This window comes from Lepidochelys kempii, chromosome 1 (assembly GCF_965140265.1).
Source record: "Lepidochelys kempii isolate rLepKem1 chromosome 1, rLepKem1.hap2, whole genome shotgun sequence".
In the NCBI taxonomy this organism is placed as follows: domain Eukaryota; kingdom Metazoa; phylum Chordata; order Testudines; family Cheloniidae; genus Lepidochelys; species Lepidochelys kempii.
In genome coordinates this window covers 29,496,839-29,523,440 of record NC_133256.1, presented here as the reverse complement: position 1 = coordinate 29,523,440, position 26,602 = coordinate 29,496,839, and the positions used below count along the sequence as shown (strand labels likewise).

The following is a 26,602-nucleotide window of genomic DNA, read 5'->3' as shown; positions in this document are numbered from 1 at the left end:
ATCACCTCAGTTTTATTATCCAGAGATTGTAGATGCAACCCTGCACTAGTAGAATTGATTGGTCACTCAGATCAAAGCATATAAATATTTAAAGTGGCACCATATCATTCCAAAAGTGAAGCCTAAAGTGTTTGTTTACTCTATACTAATTATTGTAGTTAAAGGAGACAGGCTCAGAGATACATTATTAGTAAAATATTTAAAAATGAACTAAAGTCAGGAAATGCTAGTTGTCTGGTGGTAAGAGTGCCAAAGGATAGGATACTTTTTTAAAAACCCCAGGATAAGAGAAAAATCTTCCCCCTCTCCGCTCACCAAACTGAGTCAATACGCGGTAGAACAAATTGTGTTAGTGGTTATTTCCACAGAGTTCAAATAGAGACATAACAGTCATGGCATTTCAGATGTAGGGCATCAACTGTTTTTGGAAGGAATAGCTAATTTTACTAGTTTACATTCTTTAAGGTCACAAGGGAGCATCGGGCAAAGGGGCGGGGAGGGAACAACCTCCAAGAGGCATTGTCCCCAGATTAAATGTGGTATAATATATTCATTTGAAATCTATCTTGAAGGAAAATACTTAGCTTTAACAAGGGGTTGCACAGTTGCAATATACAACGGTCCTATTGCAGTGAACATAATCAGAAGCACCGAGTATCCACAATGGCTGATCATTTGAAAACTTCCTGTCAAAGCTGGAGAGAGACTTAGAGGAATGTAAGTGTGCTAGAGCTACGTACTACTTTTGTTACAAGTCCTCTCAGCACTCAAAATTCTCCTGGGTCAGAGGTTTCAATGTGTACTTAAAACCATGCTCTGTTTTCTCCAAAGCTTCCTATGCCCTTTGAGTGAACCAGTGGCAGTGCCAATTTAGGGATTCGCAAAAAGAAAAGGAGTACTTGTGGCACCTTAGAGACTAACCAATTTATTTGAGCATAAGCTTTCGTGAGCTACAGCTCACTTCATCGGATGCAACAATTTAGGGATTAGGGCTGAACCTACATGGGTTATATGTAAGGGACTTAGTCCAAAGCTTATTGAAGTCAATGGGAGTCTTACCGCTTATTTCAGTGACCACTTTGGGTCAGTCCCAAATCAAGATGAGAGTCAGTAGCTTTGACTCAGTGATGCTTGATCTTAGGGGTGAAACTCAGAATGTGAACCTATGTGGATCGAAGGAGGGACTGAGACAAAAGTAAGCACAACTCCCTGGGAAATGAAACTTCTGAGCGTTGCAGAATTCTAAAGTGTACCACAATGCTGTATTGGCCCATAGGACGCCAGAGCCTAATTATAAAGCTTTATGAAAAGTTTTCTATGTCAGCAGAACCAGCAAGGGGGAGGGGGGGAAATCCACATTTTTGCACTTAACAAAAAAAATAAAATACTTAGGCAGAAAGTCATCATTGCTGCAGATAGACACTTACAGAACAAAAAATGGGTAAATTTGTGCAGCTCTGCTTGTTGCTACCACAGTCAGAGTTCATTTGGTAGCAGGTTTAAAATCCAATTTGGAATTCCTCAGTCAGTGCCCCTGGTGAAGTGTGTTTCTTAGCAGGGTTTGAGTTTACAGTGTGAGGTAAATTCCAGGCTGGGGGGCCTCACCAAAGAAAGTGGGCACAACTCCACTGACTTCACTGGAGCTGCGTCTGCTTATGCCGGCATTGGATTTGACTCTGGATGTTTTAAACTCCTCTGGAATAAAACCTAGCCACGGGAGTCTGATCACAGTTATAAAAAGATATTGCATGACAAAATGGTGTCTTCTCAGCAATCAGAAAGGAAAATGGGGGCGAGAGGGGGCCCGGGATGGACAACAACTGCGTGGGTTTCCTAATTTAATGGGCCAACCCTAGAAAGGGATGCTGGGGAAAGAAGTTTCCTCTGAGTGGTTAACTACACTGGGGAGAGTTAAATAAGCATTAAGAAGTCCTCAGGGAAGATGCTCGTAGGGAAAATGCTGAATTTTGCTATACTGGTGGTAGACACAAGGTTGCCTACTGGTTAGTGTTTGGTATGTGTCCCTTTCTGTGCCCAATCCACACAAGCGGTGAATCAATTATAATATCCCTCTGTAGAGCCTGGCTCTTTAGCTGAAGCCATAAGAGACTTATGTTTTCAGCTCTTGCAGACTCTAGCTGAATCCCAAGTGTTGGCCAAGATGGTGGTTTTACAGCTGGTCAGGAAACAATTTTCCCATCAAGCAAGAATTTGAGATTTCAAAATTTTTCCCATCTCAAATCAGAACAAAAAGGTCAAAATCTCACATTTTCATCCAAAGAAAACTTTGGATTGAGTGAATCAAAACATTCCATTTTGATTTTGACCTTTTTCATGTTTCCTCTTTTTTTTTAACACTATAAATTAACATTTTAAAAGAAAAAGGTCAATTTGAACTAAAAGCAGAACTTTTCATTTCAAAAAATGTCAAAATGGGGGCTTTGACAGTTACAATCTCCCCGCACCCCCAAAAAATTCCAAATGGGAAATGTACTGAAATTGACTCTCTCCTACAAAGTTTTGAGAAAAAGGCATTTTCCTATTAAAAAGTCAAAACCAACATCCCACGTAGAGAGCGACCTGTATAGTCTGCAGCACAACAGAATCAAATACTTGTGCCACATTTTTTGCTATTACTATCAAATGTCCTTAATTCTCATCCACCCTGCTTAAGTATGGTACATAAGTGAAAATACTCAATGAGTGATTATTTTCAAGGATTGCTTTTTCCCCCTCCAACACACCCCGTGTTCTCTACTCGTCGACCCCTGCATTTTTGTCCAGATGGCCCAGCTCAGAACCTTGTAGAAAAGGGAGGGGGTGTGCATAGCCAGTTTCAACAGCTGATTTCCCTGTGCCTCAGCCCCTTTACAATTCTCCAGGTGGCCCACCTCATCCTACATTTTAAACAGTACAGAAAAAATATCACCAAATGACCAGTCATTGCAAGTATCATCACATTAGGCCACCTTGAAGAAAAAGCTAGCTTATTAAATGCAATGTGAACTTTACATTAAAATGCTTTTCTTCAGGATGGTCTGGTTTGACAGTCATTGGCACATCACACAATTTGTTGTTTTTGTTTAATACATCTGTAGCCATAAGGACACTGGATTTACTGCAGCTACAAAGAATATATTTATTTGATGCATGTGTGTGCTGTACAGGTGTTGATGGGTTATCTATCCTTCTTTATCTCTGTGCATGATTTTTCACCTCTCTTTTGTGTGAGATTAACAATAAAATCTAAATTACAACACAGGCACATACAACACACAAATTAAGAACAATAGATTAATGTGAGCTGATACAACCCACAGGATAGACAAACAGACAAAATGCAAATAAAACTTAAAAAATTATATGAGCAAAAAAGATATATAGTATTAAAGGCAAAAACATCTAAACAATCAAAATTAATTACACGAAATTCTGTACAAATTAAAACAAGTCAAAACAAGAGATGCGTTATGTGCCGGATTCTGCAGTTCTTAATCAGCCAAAGTTTCTATCAATTTCAGTGGCACTCTGAATGGGTGATTTGCCTGAATAAAGATAATAGAATTTGATCCTATATCTATAAGTAAGGTTACTTATAGAAATCTTCCTATTACAGCTGCAAAACACACTGAATATCCAAACACCTAAATTACAAGGAAACAGAATAATTCTACTGTCCAGTAAGTGTACTGGATCATGGACCTCTGTTGAAGTCAGTAGAAGTTTTGCCATTCACTTCATGGGCATATGATCATTACCAGTGATGACAGGTTTCAGAGTAGCAGCCGTGTTAGTCTGTATTCGCAAAAAGAAAAGGAGGACTTGTGGCACCTTAGAGACTAACCAATTTATTTGAGCAGAAGCTTTCGTGAGCTACAGCTCACTTCATCGGATGCATACCGTGGAAAATACAGTGGGGAGCGCACGAAAGCTTATGCCCAAATTTGTAAGTCTCTAAGGTGCCACAAGTCCTCCTTTTCTTATTACCAGTAATGTAATCCCTTTTTGTTTTTTAAGTCCAAAATTGGAAATAAGTTGCATTGCATATTGCTACATACAGTTTTTCCACTGACAAAATATTCCAGATCTTATTATACCGCCTACAGGTAAATACCAGGTAATTACAAGGAAATACCTGGGGTCCACTAAGCCACTTAGTTATGCTTAAATGGGCTACTAATACTAGAAGTGCATTTGTTACTATTTTCACGAGGTTTCTCATAATGTGCCTCTTGCGAATTTCTAATCCAGTTCCCAACAAAGCTGCACATATAAAGTCATCCACTCTCTTTCCCTTCATCATAGACAGCTCACAAAAAAACTGTTACATAATTGTTAAATTAATAAACTGTGCATCTGACCACACTTTCTCTTACACTGATTTGATACATCAATTTACATTTTATACAGAATGTTGAAAGTAGATTAGAGATTTGTAAGCAATGTATATGGCATCAGAAAATAGCCTACTGAGATGGATGCATTCTCATTGCCTGCGTAGATTACCTCCCGATCCTCATGTAGAAGCACTATCTCTAAAGAAGAAAATACACTTTTTTTTGTTTCCACCAAAGTTCGATAAAATCCAGAAGCAAACTTGCACCCACATTCCCACACATGAATTATATTTTCTATTTCATTGAATGCCCTAACACCTAAAGTTTTAGTAACTGACGAAGAAGGAATCTTAGAAGCATCTTACGGACAGACAGTGAATGCTACAAAGAGAACCCTTTTTAAACAGGTAACACTTTGTTGTAAGCGACTCTTTAGATTCCAAACTTGTTGGTGCTCTTATGTGCCAAACTCCTATTGACTTCAATGGGAAATCCATGTACCCATGCAATTGGGCCCTAAAGTACAACATATGCACAAGGTTTTCTATATATTCTTGCTTAGTCTGTATTTAAAGAGTACTTCTCCTATGCAAATAGTGTTATTTGTTCCATGGGAGATTGCTTGTTTTGTAATGATGTTTCAGAAAGTATACAGAATTATCAAAATTCCGCTAAATGATCCTATTTTGTTCCCTTCACATTTCTTTCCTATTGTTGCTGATTAACAAGTATTTTGTGTAAACATCCTTCTCCCTGAATCATTCTCTGATGTCTCAATACACTGTTTGTGACATCCCAATTGCCTCCTGGGGGTTGCATTGTGAAGTCACAAACAGTGAACTGTAGACATCAATGAGTGACTCAGATAGGAGGTGACTGATAATGAGGCAAGTAATCTTATTCTCAGTAACCAAATCAGTTATGATTCAAAATGAAATACAAGGAGAAAAAGTATACTGATATTTTAACTGTGCAACATATTTTCTGAAGTCTCTGTTTGTATGACAATGGTCCTTTTAGTATACCATCCTCACTAATCATCTGATCTCTTCTTTGTGTCTGATTATACCTCTTTCAGACATTAGGTCCCCTTCAGCATGAAGCTTTCAACATTACTTTACAGTGCAGAATGCTGGGGAATGAGGAAGTATGTCATGTCCAAACTGTCTTCATTCCATACAACCTGCCTCAGAAAAATCTTCCATATCTTTTGGCCCAGAACAATCTCAAACCAAGATCTAATGACATAGTGCAGCCAAGAGGCTATGAGCACCATCATTGCCAGGAGGTATTCGAGATGGATTGGCCATGTGCCTTGGATGGAAACGGATTCCATCACCGGAGTAGCAATAAGATGGACACCTGAAGCGAAAATGAGGCGGCCCGAAAACAACATGGTGAAGACCTGTGGAAGCTGAGCTGAAAAACCTGGGGCACAGCTTGGGAACCATTGAAGGCTTGTGAGAAACAGACAGGAGTGGAGGAGCTTCATCGCCACCCTAAATGCCAGAGGCATAGTGGGAACATGATGATGAGGAGGAGCATAAAGCTATTTCATGTGAGAGAAGAAGAAAGGCCCAGTTTTTAGGGCACTAAGTTAGGACTTGGGAGACCAAGGTTCAATTCCCTACTTCTCCACAAACTTCCTGCATGACCTTGGGCATGTTACTTAGTCAGTCTGTACTGTAGTTCCGCATCTGTAAAATGGCGATAGCAGCACTGACCTACCTCACAGAATAAATAAGATTAATGATAAATATATGAAAGATGGTGAGAAGCTCAGATACAACAGTGATGGGAACCACCTAAGTACCTTACAGAGTATAGCCAATAGATATTTGCTAAGTGAGGTATTAGTATAAGTTAAGGCAATAATGCAATGAGCCAAGAGCTACATCTCTCCCTCCCAAAGTACACTGGATGGGATAGAACTTTTATAATGTGTTACGCTGACACCATTATGCCTAATGCATATTCAGTTGGGGTTTGTCCCCTTTTCCTTAGAAGAAATACAACTATCTACTTCTAGCATTCTTGTGGTCAGACATCTTCTGATGTCCTTAACTAAAAATATCCTAAGCTGGTATAAAGTAGCATGTAGTGATTACCTACCAGCAGTTTAGTCATTACAGCACTCTAACCTGTGTTATCTTATGATAAGAACATAAGAATGGCCATGCTGGATAAGACTAATGGTCCATCTAGTCCAGTATCCCGTCTTCTGACAATGGCCAATGCCAGGTGCATCAGAGGGATTGAACAGAACAGGAAATCATCAAGTGATCCATCCCCTGTCACTCATTCCCAGCTTCTGGCAACCAGAGGCTAGGGACACACAGAGGTTGCATCCCTGAGCATCTTGGCTAATAGCTATTGATGGACCTATCCTTCATGAATTTATCTAATTCTCTTTTGAATCCTGTTATAATTTTGGCCTTCACAACATAACCTGGAAACGAGTTCCACGGGTTGACAGTATGTTGTGTGAAGAAGTACTTCCTTTTGTTTGTTTTAAACCTACTGCCTATTAATTTCATAGGGTGATTGCTGCTTCTTGTGTTATGTGAAGGAGTAAATAACACTTCCTTATTCACTTGCTCCACACCATATATGATTTTATACTTCTTTATCATATATCCCCTTAGCCATCTCTTTCCTAAGCTGAATAGTCCCTATCTTTTTAATCTCTCCTCAGACAGAAGCAGCTCCATACCCTTAATCATTTTGGTTGCCCTTCTCTGTACCTTTTCCAATTCTAATATCTCTTTTTTGAGATGGAGTGACCAGAAATGCACGCAGTATTCAAGATGTGGCATATCATGGATTTATACAGTGGCAATATGATATTTTCTGTCTTTTATAATCCCTTTGCACATTCTATGAGGAATTTTTGACTGCTGCTGCACATTGAGCAGATGTTTTCAAAGAATTATCACAATGACTCCAAGATCTCTTCTTTGAGTGGCAAATTTTGATCCCATCATTTTGAAAGTATAGTTGGGATTATGTTTTCCAATGTGCATTACTTTGCATTTATCAACACTGAACTGCCATTTTGTTACCCAGTCACCCAGTTTTGTGAGATTTCTTTGTAGCTCTTCACAGTCTGCCTGGGACTTAACTATCTTGAGAAATTTGATATTGTCTGAAAATATTGTGACCTCACTGTTGCCTCTTTTTCCAGATCATTTATGAATATGTTGAATAGGACTGGGCCCAGAACAGACACCTGCAGGACACCTCTTTTTACATCTCTCCATTCTGAAAAGTGACCATTTATTCCTACTCTTTGTTTCCAGTCTTCTAACCAGTTACTGATCTATATCAGGACCTTCTTAGCCCATGGCTGCTTGGTTTGCTAAAGAGCCTTTGGTGAGGGACCTTGTCAAAGGCTTTCTGAAAATTTAAGTACATTATATATCCACTCGATCATCCTTGTCCATGTGTCTTTTGACCACCTCAAAGAATTCTAGTAGATTGGTGAGGCATGATTTCCCTTTACAAAAACCATGTTGACTCCTCTCCAACAAATTGTGTTCATCTAGGTGTCTGATAATTCTGTTCTTTACTATAGTTTCAACTAATTTGCCTGCTACAGAAATTAGGCTTATTGGGCTGTAATTGCCAGGATTGCCTCTGGAGACATTTTAAAAAATTGGTGCCACATTAGCTATTCTCTGGTCCTTGGTACAGAAGCTGATTTAAATGATCGGTTGCACACCACAGTTAGTAGTTCTGCAATTTCTTATTTAAGTTCCTTCAGAACTCTTGGGTGAATACTGTCTGGTCACGGTGACTTATGACTGTTTAATTTATCCCTTTGTTCCAAAACCTTTTCTATTGACACCCCAGTCTGAGACAGTGGCTCAGATGTCACCTACAAAGAATGGTAAAGGTTTCAGAATCTCCCTCACATCCTCTGCAGAGAAGACTGATGCAAAGAATTCATTTAGCTTATCCGCAATGGCCTTATCTTCCTTGTGTGCTCCTTGAGCATCTTGATTGTCCAGTGACCCCACTGATTGTTTGGCAGCCTTCCGGCTTCTGATGCTTTTTTCAAAAAAACAAACAAACAAAAAGTCTGTTAGTTTTTGGCTAGTTGCTCTTCAAACTATTTTTTGGCCTGCCTTATTATTCTTTCACACTTGAGTTGCCAGAGTTTATGCTCCTTTCTATTTTCTTCAGCAGGATTTAACTTCCAATTTTTAAAGGATGCCATTTTGCCTCTAAATGCTTCTTTTACTTTTGAAGTTTAGCCATGGTGGCACTTTTTTGGTCCTCTATGTTTTGTTTTGTTTTTTAATTTGGGGGTACACATTTAATTTGAGCCTCTATTATGGTGTTTTTAAAAAGTTGCCATGCAACTTGCAGGCATTTCCCTTTGGGGACTGTATCTTTTAATTTCCATTTAACTAGCCTTCTCATGTTTGTGTTGTTCCCCTTTCTGATGTTAAATGCTACTGTGGTGGACTTCTCCGGTGTTTTACTTCCGCCAGGTTGTTGAATTTATTTGTATTATGGTTGCTACTATGAAGCAGTTCAGCTATATTCACCTCTTGGACCAGATCCTTTGCTCTACTTAGAACTAAATCAAGAATTGCCTTTCACCTTGTGTGTTCCAGGATTAGCTGCTCCATGAAACAGCCATTTATGGTGTCAAGATACTTTATCTCCCCCATTATTATTGAGTTTTCTATTTTTATCACCTCTCTAATCTCCCAGAGCATTTCATAATCACTGTCAGCATCCTGGTCAGGTAGTCGGTAGTATATTCCTACTGCTCTATTCTTATTATTCAAGCATGGCATTTCTATCCATAGAGATTCTGTGGTACAGTTTCATTCATTTAAGAATTTTACTCTATTGACTCTATGCTTTCTTTCATTTATAGTGCCACTCTCCTACCAGCATTAACTACTCTGCCATTCTCATACATTTTGTATTAACATGTCCTATTGATTATCATTGTTCCACCAAGTTTCTGTGATGCCTATTATATCAATATCCTCATTTAATACCAGACACTCAAGTTCACCCATCTTAGTATTTAGACTTCTAGCATTTGTACACAAGCACTTACACAATTTGTCACTTTTTAGCTGTCTGCCATTATGTGATGTAATTGAATGGGACATTTCACTTGACCATTTCTCTTCAGTTCCTACCTGCACTTTATCAACTTCCATCCCCTCCTCCCTACAAGGGTATAGAGAATCCCCATTAATAGATTATACCCTAAGGGATGTCTCATTCTGAGCCATAGAATATCAGGGTTGGAAGGGACCTCAGGACGTCATCTAGTCCAACCCCCTGCTCAAAGCAGGACCAATCCCCAGTTAAATCATCCCAGCCAGGGCTTTGTCAAGCCTGACCTTAAAAACTTCTAGGGAAGGAGATTCTACCACCTCCCTAGGTAACGCATTCCAGTGTTTCACCACCCTCCATGTGCTCCTCTGCAACAGTCAGCTTTCCCCCACCCCTAGTTTTGAATCCTTCCTGTATAGGCTCCTACTTTCCCAAAAGGTTCCCCAGTTCCTAATGAACTTAAACCCCTCCTCCCTATACCTTCATCTCATCCATGCATTGAGATCCTGCAGTTCTGCCCTGCATGTGGAACTGGAAGCATTTCAGAGAATGCTACCATGAAGGTCCTAGACTTCAATCTCTTACTTAGAAGCCTAAATTTGTCCTCCATGATCTCTCCTTCCTTTCCCTATATGTCACCGGTACCTACATGTACCACTACCACTGGCTACTCTCCAACACTGTACAAAAGCATGTCTGCATGTCTCGAGAGACACACAACCTTTGCAGCCGATAGGCAATTCACTATGCGGTTCTCCCAGTCATCACAAACCCAGCTATCTATATTTCCAACAATAAAATCCTCCATTACTATTACCTTTCTCTTATTAATAACTAGTATTCCCTGCCCTGGAGAAGTATCCTCAGTGAGAGATGATACCATGACATCATCTGGAATGTGGGTCCCAACTTTGGGATTGTTTCTCTTCCTCTACTGTAATTTTCTCCTTCCCCAAGACTTTCTTCCTCTTCAATAGCACAGCAGCTCTCAGATTGGGCGTGGGACTGTGTTCCAGAAAGTCTCATCTATGTACCTCTCTGTCTCCCTTAGTTCCTGCAGTTCAGCCACTCTGATCTCCAAAGTCCGTACTCCGTCTCGGAGGGCCATGAGCTCCTTTCACTGAATGCACATCACCAGGGCACAAGGCAGGATTGTACATACTGCATTCAGTGCAATAAACTGGACTGTCCCCACTCTGCTGCTAGAATTCTACCTACATTCTCTTTACTCCATCTTTTTTGTTGTTTTGGATTTGGTTTTGTTTGTTTATTTTTGTGGGGGTGTTTATTAACATTCTCTGAACTTATGGCAATCAGGTGTAGCTCTCACATTCCTGCTCTAAACTCCATTGCAAAACTCCCCTGTTAGCTGCTCCTGTTTGCTAACTCTAGGGTTATTCTTGGTTAGCTACTCATGCTAACGCTTTGGGGCCTCATACTTTAATTAGTTTAGCTAAACTATTGTCTTACAGAGCTTGAGGCTTGTATACTTATTGCATTTTTGCCTTTACTTACATCTATGCCTCACCTAGCAAATGCCTATAGGCTACAAGCCCCCAGTTGATGAGGTGATTGTTAAAAGGGTCTTATTAAGTCACCATAGGCAGGTTTCAGGGATTTGGTAGGCTGTGACTGAATGAGGCCTAATGATGGTGTAAGGGCAGGATCGCCGGAATCTGTGTAGAAGTTGGGGGCCACAGGTGCAAAAACCATGGCCCTGCCCTCTGCTCCTCCTCTTCCCCCTGAGGCCCTGCCCCCTGGCTATGCCAGAAACCAGAGCCAGGTCATGGTAAGAGTTTTCCAGTGAGCCCAGACTGCTATGAGCCTTCACCTGCCATGGGCAGGGGGGCTGGAGTGCCCAAGAGCAGTACCCCGTCTGCCCCCCATGGAAAAGGAGGGGGCTAAGGCCCACCTAGCCCCACCACCACCACAGGGAAGAGGCTGGTGCCATTGGCAGGGGAGCTGATCACCTCCCCCACCAGAAAGTGAAGCCCCTGCCACACCTTCCTGAGGCTACTACACCCATGTTAAAAAGTGGGAAGGGTGTCCCCCTTGCTCCCCCAGTTCTCACATCCCTGCACAGAGGTGTTCTGGTTCCTGATACTCCTCTATAAAAACTGCAAGCCTCATGAACACAATGTTGTTGTTTTTTTTTCTCTTCTGGTACTGTCCAAGTATGTGGTGGTGGTGGTGGAAGAGTGTTTGTAACAATTACTCTAGGTGGACATTGGGCCTCCCCATGGGACTTTTCAGGGACTACTTAAAATCCCTTCTGATTTTACAATACATACTACACAACACAATTAAAATAACGTCAACTGCAATATTTTAAACAACAGTGCATCCTTTTAACCCACTTTCCATCCAGGGAGGTATAACTAATATGTTATTACTCCCACACATTAACCTGGCAAGGGATTGTTCTGCCTCATCAATTTTGTTATCAGTTTTATCAAGTTTTCTTTTCATTAGCTGTTTTAGTTTTAAATCAAGTGGGGTATATATACATGAAATGTTGGTATGCTTCATATGGTTAGATGTTGAGACTCTGGATCAGAGATAACTGTTTTATTTTCAGAACCAGGAACAGGGGAAATTGCCACATGGCCAATTGACGTATATACCTTTGTGATCTCACACTCCAGCTGACCATAAAAATGTCTCTTGCAGGTAGTTATCACACAATATTGACCATCTCCACCATAGGTCACCCTCTTTAAAACAGCCTTTCGCTTAGTTAACCTGATAGGGCATAACAAATGGTTTTGTTGGTACCCCTTTCTTCTAGCCAAAAGGTGTGTCCACTTCAAACACATATCTTCAAATGCACTGATGCCCCTGTTCCGAGCAACAGGCCATTTGCAATTTTTTTTATGTTTGGGTATCTTGGAGATGTATTATCAGAGGAGGTACATTGATGTATTCCTTGTAAACATTGCCTTCCAGGTGACCTACTGAGTGGACAGCTGCCAACTGGCTAGAAACATCCTCACTTGGATTGAACACAGACTGCAAATGACACACACAAGGATTTTGTCACAATACAATTTTTAGTTGAATAATAAATTCATGATTAGGGCTCAGTGTCACATACCCCATATTTCTAATTACTCCTAGCAGCAATTTCTGACAAGAATTTAAACAAGTGTCTTTTCCTGGTTCCACTTATCCTTGATTAAACGTGGGACATTTCCCAATTCTAAAAGTTATACAGTGTTAGTGATAGTGTTCAACTCATTTACGTTATGCAGAACAAGAGAATTGCACTATTTTGTACTCATTGCTAATAAGCACTAATCTTATCCACAAGGAGCAATGAGAAGAAAGAATCCACCTTAGTGCATTTACAGTAATTAAATTCACCCAATATGTCAACTTGACAAATTTAGCACAACAGGAACGTGCATAAATTAAACCTGATTGATTAAGACTCCTGGTATAGGTGTAGCTGCCTCCCGCTGGAATTATTAAATGGAGTAAAGACCTTTTCCCAGCTTATCAAAGGTGACATGGTTATATCCACTAGCTTATAGCGAAGGGTTACACTTTTGCCCATTATGCCTTTTACAATTTAATAGGGCTTGCTAGAGGCTGGTTTCCTTGATCAAAGAACAACAGATAGAAAGTCTGACCTGCTTCACCAAGTACAGAAAAAGAGAAAATCCTACACAGGCATTTGCAAGCAGCAAAGTTTGCGCACACAGCAAAGGGATGGTATGACACCAGAATAGCCATGAGTCTTATTCCCAGTTCCCTGAGCTGAGGTTTAGGTAAGCAATACTATGCAGAAGTGCATATATTACACTGCAATGGGACATTCTGAACATATTGTGAGCCATGAGGGTGGGGGGAAAAGAATCAAGTGCTTATCTCACCTCAGAAGTTGAAATGTCTAAAACCCACCACCAGAATTATTTTTTGATGGATCACAAGGAAAATTTTCCTTTCGATAGAGTCACACACAAAAAAACCGCTCTGACATTCACATATTTATTTTTTATAAGATTTGTTCTACGTGAGATTTCATAAAGCTGGACAACACACTGTGTAAAATAAAATCTAAGAAAATATGATCTCAAGGTACTTTTCAACTGTTAATTATTGGGTCGTGGCTTTGTGATATCAGTGTTAACTCAGCCAAACACAGTTGATTTTAGTAACTGTACATGTCATAACACCAAAAACCAAACTCAAGATTTATCAGAGTTGCGTACTTTCAACACTACTTTATAGTGCAGAATGCTGGGGAATGAGAAAGTATGGCATGTCCAAACTGTCTTCATTCAATACAACTGGCCTGAGAAAAATCCTCCATATATTTTGGCCCAGAACAATCTCAAACCAAGACCTATTCACACAGTGCAGGCAAGAGGAGACGCTGGAGATGGATTGTCCATGTGCTTTGGATGGAAACTGATTCCGTCACCAGAGTAGCAATAAGATGGACACCTGAAAGCAAGTGAAAACGAGGCTGCTCAAAAACAACATGGCGAAGAGCTGTGGAAGTTGAGCTGAAAAACCTGGGCCATCACTGGGGAACCGTTGAAAGACTTGCCAGAAACCAACAGGAGTGGAGGAGCTTTGTCGCTGCCCTAAATGCCAGAGGTGTAATGGGAACATGATGGCGGGGGGAGGGGAACTTTAAGAAATATGTTCATGGTTATGATGCACAGCTATGGGATATAGCTCTTCTTTCTCAGATATAAGGTCTCTAGGAGACCAGGAATAATGGGGGAAAATGATAAGATGTTCCACATAGAATTCAGAGGAAATTGTGAAAACTCCTCCATGCAGCAATCAGAACTCCATTCTACGTTCCGTACTGTATGTTAACCCTCTAGAGCCCTATATCCTAACATCTAATGTTCTGTGCTTCTTTATCCATAAAAAACCCCAACATTATTAGGTACTTATAAGAAAATTTTCCAGAGATTTGTACAGTTTTGTGGATCTGAATAAGCAAAGCACCTTTGTTCTTACATCTCTTTTTCCACAAAAGAAAAATCTAATCTTGGGTGAGAATTGTTTTTGTGAAATCTGTGCATTTTCTCTTTTCATAAAACAGGTTTTTTGTTTTACCATAACAAGAAAAATTGCTCTCTGAATCCTTATGAAAATGTCACGTTTTGCATGCGAGTGCTAGAACAGAAATTGATAGTTCTGCTCAGCTCCAATAGATACAAGTAAAGTGAGCAGGCTAAAATACAGTGCATTTGTTGCTATAACAAAACAGGACAAGAACAAAACCAACACACTTTTCAATGAATCAAAATTAACTGTCAATTTTGCCAGTGGTGCAAATATCTTCTTTCAGTTCTACTCTTGAAAAGATTTAGAGTTAGGGGCCAGATTTTTAATCTGATGCCACCATTTTTCTGGATGCAAACAGCAGATGTAAATAATTTTTGGGTACAATTTTGCATCCACAGTTTAGGGCACATAGATAACCTAATTTACAGGTACAATCAGTGACTCAGACATCAAAGTGACTTGAACTGCAGGTAGAAAATTGCACATGGAATTATTTCCACCTGCCAATTTGCACCTGCAGAATTAGAGGCCCCGTTTACTGTAGCTTTTGAATTTGACCCAAAAAGTCAACTATGGACACATACAATTCCAGATGGTGGCAAAAGATTTACTGCTTTCTATGGAATAAAAAGGTGTGTGTGCAGAATTTCAAAAAGACTGGAAGATTAATCTAGCTGAGCATCCAAAAGTTCTAATGCTTGTCTGAAATACAATCAAATATCTGTGTTCTAGGTAGACCAGAATTCCCACGAGAATAGAATCATTCACGAAATTTTCAGTACTTTCTAGTTCCAGGCAGTTCAGAAATATCCCCTTTCATTGTATTGCAAGAATTTCTTTTGTTTTATCCACAAACAAAAGTGGAGAGAAAGCAAAAAATAAAAGGCTACGTAGATAGACCTTACATCAGAGTAATGCAAACATGATAAACCTGGATGACTGCTGGTTCAATACGGCTGAAGAATGTTATAATAAGAGGTGAGAAATGCATAGACATTTGGCTAATTTTCATCCCATTTTGTTCCTTAAAATTCTGGGTGTATGCTGCAAACAACCACTAGCCAGATGATATAGCTGTGAGATGAGTGGTTAAGTTCTGCAGTGATTTAGTGGGGATAATGGCTGCATTACAAAAGTCAAAGTGCAAGTTGACTTTTACAGCTCCAGGTGGTAGTTACCCCCTCGGTCAAGAAAGCATCTTGGGATGTTAACATCATTACTAATTATTCTCCATCCTCAATCATACATTTTCAAGGAAGATTACTGAGAAAATAGGGCTGTAGAAAATACAACATCCCCAGGATTCCACAGATTTGCTGGATTCCTATCCATCTGGTTTCTGAGCTGAGCAGGAATTGTGATTGTGCGTGAGAGACATTTGATGATCTCCTCCTAGTGATGGGTCAGGGTAAGGGGCTCAGTTCATGCTGATTCTATCAGATCAGCTACCAGTGACTGCAGTGTTTTGTCAGGGACGGTCCTATCCATGCATCCATGGTTTTGACACAACACATCACTGTAGAATCTCTTCCTAGGTAAATTAAATCTGCAGGGCCAGGTCCCCAGTGCACTTCATAAAGTCCATAAAGTCAATGAAAAGAAACTGGTTTTGACTGGACCCTTACGGATGGGACGCTAATCAGAAAGGGGAACATGGATAGGAGCAGGCTGATGCTGTGTTTACACCAATTATCGTGGGTGTATGTCCATCTGCCAAAACGTGTCACCATTTATGCTCCCTGGATCCGTAGTAACACTCAGTGTTTCAGCTAGCAGCAATAGCTTGTAATGCCTTTTATCATTTCTCACTGTCCGGGGGTGGCAGCTACTTCTCTTGCACTTGAACCTAATGACAGTCCTCTTTTACATGTCTAGGTGACTGCAATGCACTTTGATTAGGGCTACTATCGATATCCTCACAGAAACTTCAGCAGGAAGCATAGTCGAGCTAGGTGTGCTAACAACATGTGCCTTTCCACACATACTTCTGGGTGCTATCTGGATGGAGAGGAGGCATCGCTACCATGAATGCAGTTGTCACGGGCTGATTCTCACCCTGAACTCCATCACAGAAATTATGATTGGCTAGAACATTCATAACACCAGTTCCAAGGCTTTTTACAGCCACCAGCATGGTGTTCTCAAAAAAAGACCCCTGCCTTTGGAATTTATTTTTCATGGTAGTCTGCCAAACTGGGTTTGACAGGATTTAGGAAGGCTCATTAAATTGGTTGATTGACTTAGTTTAGAGTCTGCTTCCTCTAGGTTTTATTTTGTTTGGTTTGTTACATTTTGGTGGTTAATTTGAAATGGGGATTTTCTTAAAAATTAGTTTGTGTCTGTAAAAAGTGAGGGCAATAAAGCCTGAGAGGTAAAAATTGAGAAGATGAATTTGTTCATATTTGTAAAGAGCTACTCAAGCATATGCCCAGATTTTCAGAGGAGCTCTGTTCCCACTTTGGCACCTAAACAAGTGGCCAGATTTTCAAAAGTGCTCAGCATCTGCATTTGTGGCCAGATTTTCAGAACTGCTCAGCTCCCATTTTTCTCTGAAAATCTGGCCACAAATGAGCTATAAAAAGAGCTATATAAATACCAAATACAGCAATGGCTGATAAAACGGCAACATTTGCTGACAGATACTACAGTTTTCCTATTCTAATTATAGTGAAAATCTGTGGGGGAACTTTTGGCAGATGCTACAGTTTTAACTATGATCACTATATTATCATCTTCGTTAACATTTTCTTCACTGTTTGCAGGTGACATTCACAGGAGTTTTGTTTTTAGTTTTTATGCCACTTTCTGCTGACATATGTAATTTGTGTAAGTTTCCCCCCTCCCCAAATTATTATTATTTTTGTAATGGTTGCAATGAAATAAAACTAAGAAATAAATTTTGTTTCTTTCGTGTTCTTGTTGATCATTTCTTATTGTCTCCTATTCTAAGGAATAGAGACAAAGAGGTAAAACAGAACAGATGAGGTTGATGGCTTAAGGGTGGCTGTAATTTCACAGAAGACTGTCATTAAGTCAGAAGCAATACTCTATATTAGATCTTGAAAATGGGAAGAACATCAGTAAACATTTCTGAGAAACGCTATATGTTTCCAGTTTCCAGCGATGGGAGAGGAGATGAGTTAGCACTTTTTCTAGATTGAAGTTTAGAAAGGTGATCCTGAGACAGACATAAGGGAGTGGCCATAATGGTGAAGACTAATGAATATGAATGCATGAACTGGGCCTCATTTCTGCTTCATGATCTATACAGGCACACTACTGCCAGACAACTACAGTGGGGCATCACACAGGCTCAGCCCATTTGTATCACAGCACAGGATTGAGTTTTGCCTAAAGATGGTCAAGAACATCAGCTACAGCATGGGTGATAATTCACAGCACAATCAGGGTTTTACTAATATTCTACTCCTTTATTTTACATCCAGTCAGTACTCTGAAAGCTTTGATTCCTGACTTGTAGAAAATACAAAGAGAAATCATCCTAAAATCTCTCTAGGAAGCCAGGTGTGAACAGAGTTCACTTTTTTGATTAGTGTTCCTACATTTTTTGGATAATTCCATAAATCACCCAAGACACTCGTTATAAATACAATCACTTTATTTATTTCCACTTAAGAACACACTTCGCTGCTGCTAGCAACCCCTCTCAAGGCATAGAACTGTTATTCTAAGATCTTTTTATAGGCTTTGAATTTTTTTCAAAACGTAAAACAAAATCAAAAAGTCTATCTTATGGAGCTCTAAAAAAAATAGTTTTTTTTTCTTTTTAAAACGTGTCCCGGCCTCGAATGTAGAGTTATTGATCACAAATGTTCAGAAAATAAAAATCTGTAGGGACGCCACCATTTCCAACCGGACTCTTTTCCTGTTGCAAAGTGCTGAGAAGAAGTTGATAGTACACATTGGAGCAGCTCCTAAGAAAGCATCAGAGAAGCGATGTGCAGAAGAAAAACACCAAGTCTGAAACTCTCATCAGCATAGCACTAGCAGTCAAGTGTCCTATTGGACATTCGTTCTCAGGAATTAGGACCTCAGGATGGCCAGCCTGGCAGTTTTCAATGTACTGTTTTATTTTGTGTTGTGAACTCTAAGAAATGGCTGAAATGATCTAAGCTGTTCTGAAACTGACAGAAAGTGTAACATACAAGCTGTTTGTAGGAGCATATGGAGGAATAAGAACAACAGTGGGAAATTATGCAGTGCATTCCGACGACTAAAAATCTATGTTTCAGGCTAGATACAGAAAGACAATATCCAGAAGAACCATTTTAGCAAAGTCACCAAGACAATCATCTCAGTCGCCTCAATGCAGGCTCACAGGGTGTATTACTAATACATACTTTGTTACCCTGCCTTGCATTAACCACTTATAATAACTGCTTCAATGACTAACCTAGCCAGATAACTTTCTATTTCTTGATCTGTTCAACTGGACTAGACTCCCACCTCGTTTTTCCATATTGCTAGCATATTTGCCCCCGTCTGATGGATCATCTTTCACATATGGAAAAAGAAAAGTGGACTTTATATTGTCACATACAGTACCATGCTTTTCACCTCCATCTTCACTCAAAAGCTCTTTACCCTTTATTGAAAGCCCCCCCTCCAAGTACATTTGAACCTGTTCCAATACTATCAAAATTTACTTTGCAGATCAATATTTCCTGGAGTACAAAACTAGACATTTTCTGAAACCCACATAAATCATACCCACTGATTCCCCAATAGACTAGCATGTCAGCAACTTGTTCAGAGAACTCAAGCAAATGTGCAACTCATGACCTTCCTTTAGCGAATCTATGCGGACAGTCTTCTACCAAGTTGCACATTTCTTAAAGTTACCTAGCTCTATTCTTTTCTCTCAGTGAGGCTTCTCTCATCTTTCTAGCAGCTGATTATCTTATTGTTCCTATTATCTTATCTTAAATACTGGGCTTACTTTCTTAGCAACATTCTAGCAAATTTCCTAGCAAGTTCTGGGATATCATTTGGCCAGCCTGGTTCTCCACATTTCTAATATTCTTACTGCATCTGCTCTTATTTATCAAGCCACATTAGCATTTCCCTCCAGGAAATTTTAGCCGGGCAACAAAAGGTGACCTTCAAGTTCCTTATAATAAGCAACAAGATCAAACTGTTCATTCTGATTCTCCTGCTCATCTGTAGTTATCTTCCCACCTGTATCTTAGCTCTGTTGAGTCTTTGCAAGGGCATTTGCGCTATAAGGAATGAAAGAACTGAATGTTGTTGATTACTGGATTTTCTCTGATTTTACTTGAAGAGCTTTAGGTTTCTTTAAAAATTGTTTCCTTTCTTTATTCTTTCTTCCTGATTTCCCCCCCCCCCCCCTTTCTCATTTCATATACTGTAGACTTCTAATACCGTGTCTTCTTCACTACCATTTCTTAATTCATCTACTTTGTTAAACCTAAACTGGCACACACAGCCTTTGTACATGAAATCATTTTTTCCTCAGAGTACCCTCTGATCGTTGTCAGTCCTCTGTCCTTTACACTGGGTACTTCATTCAACATTAGTAAACAAGTTCCTTTCTAGATGCAGAATAGACACTGAAAGTTTGTTCATTTGTTTTCAGATGAAAGCCAAGTGGAGGGGGGAAAAAAAAAACTAGTAAAAATAAAAAAGTATGAGATATTTACAAATTCCTAGACACATTTTGGTAATACTGTAAAATAGCCTAATTATTGCTAATTCCTTTGGTATTCACTGTAATGATAATAATAATCATGATGAACTCATTTAGCATGAATATGGATAGTCATAAATACTTCTGTGTGAGTTCTACTCTAATTCAGCAATAATTAATTGCATGCATCATCATTAATTTTAAAATGTCACCCAATTTTTTAATTGTATGGAGTTCACCTCAGCTTTTGGGACTCAGTGAACAGAGAATTTGTTTGTAGAGATGCTCCCTCAAGGTCTGCTACAAAGTCTACTGAAGTCAATGAGGAGACTCCAGTGAATTTAAAAGGGCTTGAGATCAGGTCCTTAGTTAGTTGATTAAAAATATTAAAATAAATATAGAAGGTGGTAATTTTAAAAAAGAAAAAGTAAACATACATAACTAAGAATGTTATGGCAAATTTCTGAAAGTTTGCTAAGACTAGACAACTTTGCATTTATGCGGCCACATTAAATGATGTCAGAATAGCTTTTTAGGCATTTTCTGTGATCAGAAGGAGTAAAAGTGAAACTCTGAATAAATATAACAGGCCAAATGAATGCTGATTCTTTTGGAGATAAAAATCTTAGAAACACAATACTCTACTGCATGTTACAGGAATCATTCTCAGTTCATTTTCAAGCCTGCTCATAAACGTTCCACAACATCCTCTTATCCACTGCCTTTATCAAGAGAGAAAGAATCAGTGCATCTTTATGTAATTCCTTTTGCTTTGTTTAAGCTGACAATTGTTGGAACAGGTTTCAGGACAGCACCTGCCTAATTCAGAGGGTGTTGTTTATCTCCAAGCCAAGCATCATTCTGAACTTCCCCACCACTCAACTTGCTGCAGATTTTCAGTGGGACAATGAACGGTCAGATCAACCCACTGGGTTATCCTCGGTTTCATCCTCAACTATACAACCTCCCAAACGGCAGAAATTTGCACATGTAGGCTGCTTCCAGAATATTTCCTGGCTCTATGCATCTGACCTTCTCCCTTCAACAACTAATCCTCAGCCATAGTTTGCCGTGCAGCTGCCTGACGGGGAGGCATGCTGCAGATCATGCCTATGCCTGCTCCAACTTTTTGTTAGGAACGGATTCTGATCCTGTTAATCCTCTTCGCCCAAAGAGACGCCCCACTTCAAACCCGGCAACATTCGCGCCATGACGGGATGGTTCCCAGCTGCCTGCGGAGAGGCACCGAGGGCTCGGGAAACAAATAACTTGAGCACACTCAGAAGTCGACTCAGGGGGACTCAAGGGCTGGCTAGAGCGACGGGATGGGCCACTTACCGCTGCGGGTGGGGTGGGGTGGGGTGGGGGGAGAACCTCTCTCTGCCCCCGGCTCTCAGTCTCCCATCCTCCAGGCAGCCCGGTAGCCCGGTGCTCAGCCCGCGGGGCGCAAGCCAACCGCGGAGTTCTCGTCCAGCAGTCCGGAGGGAGCCCTCCGGATCGCCCTGCCTCCTCGGCGCTCAGGGCTGGGGACGCGATACAGCTACGGGCATCCTGGGCAAGCCTTTTGCCTCCCTCCCTCCCCAGCCCAGCACTTTGCTGCTGGGGCTCCGGCCGGCTCTGCTCGCCCCTGCTCTCGGGGTGGTTATATTGGGAGAGCGGGGAAGCACCTCCTCTGGCTGGTGTTTTGCTGTGCAGCAATTTCTCCTCCAATGTGTTCGCTCTTCCCCCTCGCTCTCCGCCTCTGACTGGCTGGGTCCTCCCGGCAAGCTGAGTGTGGGAGAGCGTGTGTCTGTCTCTCTCTCTCACCCCCCCGCGCCTCCTCACTGCCTCTTGCTGAAGAGGGTCATTTAGCATGTCCCTGGGCGTAAGGTACCCTTTGCCCGGGGAAGGGGTTTTAAAAATATATATTGCACTCTGCAGGGATGGGCTTGGCTTCCCCTCTCCTGAGCGCGCAGGGCTTCCTCCTCCTCCTCCTCCTCTTCTTTGCCTCTGAATTTGAATGGTCATGTAATAGGTTTATTTTGCGGGCGGCTGGCTTCTGCCAAGTGTTGGCTGGCCCCGCATCTTGTTGCTCCTTCTCTTCCCTGGCAGCCGCAGAACTAACCAGAGCTCCGAACAAACTGATCAGCTGGGGGTGGTTTTTAATCAGAACCCCCTCTCCCCCCTTATTAGTATTTTGAATTGGTTGTGTTTTCAGGGTGATGGCTCCAGTCTCTCTCCTGGTTCCCTGAGCCCCTGGCATGCGACGTGCAGGGTCCAAGTCCAGTCGAGAAGGTGATCCTCACAACAGTCCTCCTCCCCTAGCCAAAGAAAGAGCAGGTTTAGCCTTAAGACACCAGACTCTTTCTGAATTTCTAGATCACCGTGGCTGTAATCGGAAAAATAACCCAGGCAGTAAATTTGTCGGCTGGCAGCTTTAAGTGCCATTGTTCTGGCAGTCCTCCCTCTCCCTTCCCTCTCTCTGATTCATTCTCTAATTCCCTTGATTCATCTGATTTTAATTGAATACTAGTTAAATAAATTATGGTCCCTCTCTTACCCCATATATTTCTCCATGTGGGTCTCTGTTGTGTCTGTGTTTAACAGCAATGTGCTCCGCTTTAATGCTTTACATTAGTATGTGAAACTGCAGGACTCTCACTCAAGTCCAGCTCTCCACCCCCTTTATAAGACACAGGTGACTCAAATCAGTCTACCTCCAGCAGCACAGCACTGTATTCTTCTGGCTCCTTTATTCCCTGCTTGGTGGGCTGACTGGCTCCTAACTGGCACACACAGTCACATGCAGCATAGCTGATAGCTCGATACCTTCCAACTCTGGGACTGGGGTGCTTTATCTTGCAGCCTTTCTGTTAATTAAAATGAGCCTTTCCTACCTTCCTCTGCTTCTTCTCACTCATCCATATATGTAGTGCACACTCCCACTCTGTGCTTTTTAATGGCTAGCCTTAGGAAGTAGGCTGATTTTATTTTTTTTTTCTCCTGTGGAAGACACAAGGTTCTTCTTTAACATTTAATGCTTCCTTGCCCTTCTATATTTTTATTTCGTTTTCGCCTCTTGCTAGTAATTAGGGTTTTTTTTCCCCCTTCCTTACGTATTAACTGAATGATGGTTGTCTAACTCTGAGCTTTTCCTCTGCTTCAGTGACTCCACTTCAGTGAGGAATACTCTCTCAAGCTGGGGGTTGGTGTACAAAAAAAAAAAAACAATCTACACAACTTTTTATTTATTTTGGGACCTAGGTATTTTCTGTGCAATCGGTAAAGGCACCGTCTTTGTTTTAGATTTGCATAGTAGTTGTCTTAAATCAGAGCTGGTAACATGGTTTTCTTATGTATTTAATAATTTATATTGACCGGGCTATCAAGATGAGACATCACTGGTGAGTGGCACACATTTTTATACACTTTTTTGGTCTTGTATATTGCATGAAACTTTGGCAGAGGATCTGCAACTCAACATCGCTGTTGAATTAATTCTGTAGAGAAATATCAATGAAGATTTTCTTAGCTAAATTCCCATACATTGACATTTTAAAAATCTTAAATGTGCTCATTCTTCCATAGCTATATTAACTATCCTTGTGAAAAAAAAGTATGAATGAACCTATAATTTAGAGACCTTTTTCTCTGAATTTACTCTCTTACAAACCCAGTATAACATTGTTTCTCATAACTGTGGCTGGTTAGCTAGAACTATTTCTATGGGCAAGTGATCTTGCAATTTGACAAATCAAAACTTCTTTTCATTGACTCAATTCACAGAACATTATCACCTGGTCATTATTTCCAGTGTTACTAGGTTACAAGCCAGCATTTAATCAGGAGCCAGAAATAGTGACTGCATTAATTCTGATCTTATGAATAATGCATGAGATGCTATTTCTCAATATTTCCAGTGTCAATGTTAAAACCAGAAATATTTTTACTAATTTTTAACATTGTAGTTATTTACAACAGTGTAGAATTATTTATAAAGATTTGACTTTTGATATTTTTTTTTTAAAAAAAACACACTGACATGTATTTAAAATATACTAAGACTTTTTCAAAAACTGATAATGGAGGGGTTTCCTTACCTGTATCCACCCTTGTGAAGTTTACAGATCAGATCTTTCAGCAGGTGCTTTAAACTACATGTGCTATAATGACTAGAGTGCATTATTTTTGCTTTTAAAGCCCTTTTTTTACATTGTTTTCCTTCTTGGAATACATAATTCTCCGTTTGTTTTAAACATCTATTTTACTCCCATCTTTTTACACTTATGCTAAAATATACACTAGCAGTATTTCAAGAGCCTTATTTATGGGGACACATTTATACTTCCTTTAGTGGTATAAACAAAATAGATACTCTTCTGGGAATATCAGTTTCTTCTTCTTTGTAGAGTGAAGGAGCACACTTCTTGTAAGACATTCTGTTAAGAAGTTCACATGTTTGTCTGCACTTTCCCAAGGTCAGAACCCTTCTAAGATTTGTTTATCCTCAACATTTTTACAGTTTTATGTCACATAAATTCAATGCTAAATTTTTTTGTAGCGAATTGGGTCAGTGTCTAGATAGTATTATTATTATTATTTATTTTATTATTACAGACCTAACTTCAATTTAGCTGTCAATTTGCTTATCTGATCTAGTTGTTTGTCCATCTTTGTGTAAGTGTCTGAGCCCTGGTCTACACTAGGACTTTAGGTCGAATTTAGCAGCGTTAAATCGATGTAAACCTGCACCTGACCACACGATGAAGCCCTTTATTTCGACTTAAAGGGCTCTTAAAATCGATTTCCTTACTCCACCCTGACAAGTGGATTAGCGCTTAAATCGGCCTTGCCGGGTCGAATTTGGGGTACTGTGGACACAATTAGACTGTATTGGCCTCCGGGAGCTATCCCAGAGTGCTCCATTGTGACTGCTCTGGACAGCACTCTCAACTCAGATGCACGATTGTTTGCCGTTGCTCTGACGCAGGGAGGGGCGACTGACGACACGGCTTACAGGGTTGGCTTACAGGGAGTTAAAATCAACAAAGGGGGTGGCTTTACATCAAGGAGTATTTCAGGCAGGACTTCACGTTGCAATAAGAAATGGTGCACCTAAGTTATTGTTCTTATTGGAACAAGGAGGTTAGTCTGGCCTCTGATTGATACATGGCTAGATTTACCTCGCTGCACCTTCTCTGTGAGTGACTGCAGTGTGACCTAGAGGAATGAGTCCCCTAGACGGGGGGGGGGAGCAAATGAGTACAAAACAAATCTGGTCTATTTCTTGTTTTGACACACTCCATCTATCTTTCACATCTTTGGCTGGCAGCAGACGGTGCAGAAGGACTGCATGCCATCCATATCTCATGGCTTCTCGGCAGAAGATGGTACAATAGGACTGCTAGCCATCCTCATCTCTTGCCTGCCCGGCAGAAGATGATGCAATAGGACTGCTAGCAATCCGTATCGCCTGCCTGCTCACCATAAGATGGTTCAATAGGACTGACTGCAGGACTAAAGAGAATGACCTGATCAAGTCACTCCAAATTTAGTCCCTGCGCCCAATTCCAATGGGCAGCAGAGACTGCGGGAACTGTGGGATAGCTACCCACAGTGCAACGCTTCGGAAGTCGACTCTAGCCTCAGTACTGTGGAAGCACTCCGCCGAGTTAATGCACTTAATGCACTTAGAGCATTTTCTGTGGGGACACACACACTCGAATATATAAAACCAATTTCTAAAAAAAATGACTTCTATAAATTCGACCTAATTTTGTAGTGTAGACATACCCTTAATCTCTTTATCTCAGTGTCCCCAGTGGGCAAGCAGTCAGATGCAGCACATCTGCAGAGTCTTATTTGTCTTGCAGAGCTTTCTTTTTCATTCCTTCCCTCCTCCTCTTTTTCAGCTGAACCAAATACGTTCCTGTTCCTCTAATCCAGCCCAACAGAGGACTGGCATTAGAAATAGCACTATCCCTGGGATTTGTTGCTACCATTTTATGGTAGAATTACTGTCTTCTGATTATGGTGCTATTCTTCTTTAACTGTTTCCAGAGAGGAACTAAACAAAGAGAGTGAACTTAAAAAAGACCACCCCACACATGGTCGACAACAAAACTTTCATCAACAAATCTACATATGCAGTCATATACAATGCTCACCATTATGAACTAACCAATTTTCCCCTCTATTTAGAGCAGGTGGTCTTTGTAGAAATTGCTTTGCAGTGTTTGGCAAATGTCAACTTTTTAACGACTTGACTTAACGTTTATTCCAAACATAGGAGATAACTAAACTATCTTAGGTACCGGTGTGTGGTAAATGTTAACATTTAAATGGCAACCATGTGCACAGACTTCTCTAGGATATCTGTGTAGGCTTTTCCAGTTCCCCCAATCTATGTAACTGCAAGCTTTATCAGATAATTTTACAGGGGGAATAAAACAAGGTCAACCTCAGCTTGAAAACAGATAGTTCTTTAAGCTCTCTGCAAATG

At 40.5% G+C, this 26,602-nt stretch overlaps 1 protein-coding gene across 3 annotated transcripts in view; it reads right to left on the bottom strand.

Moving 5' to 3' along the window:
- CNTN5 (contactin 5) overlaps positions 1-21,853 on the bottom strand; it is a 975,836-nt gene extending 953,983 nt beyond the window's left edge. For all 3 annotated transcript variants that reach the window (XM_073337877.1, XM_073337885.1, XM_073337894.1), the window contains exon 1: positions 21,460-21,853. The gene's annotated coding sequence lies outside the window, so the exon portion shown is untranslated. The remainder of the gene's footprint in view (positions 1-21,459) is intronic.
- Positions 21,854-26,602: the final 4,749 nt, after the last annotated feature.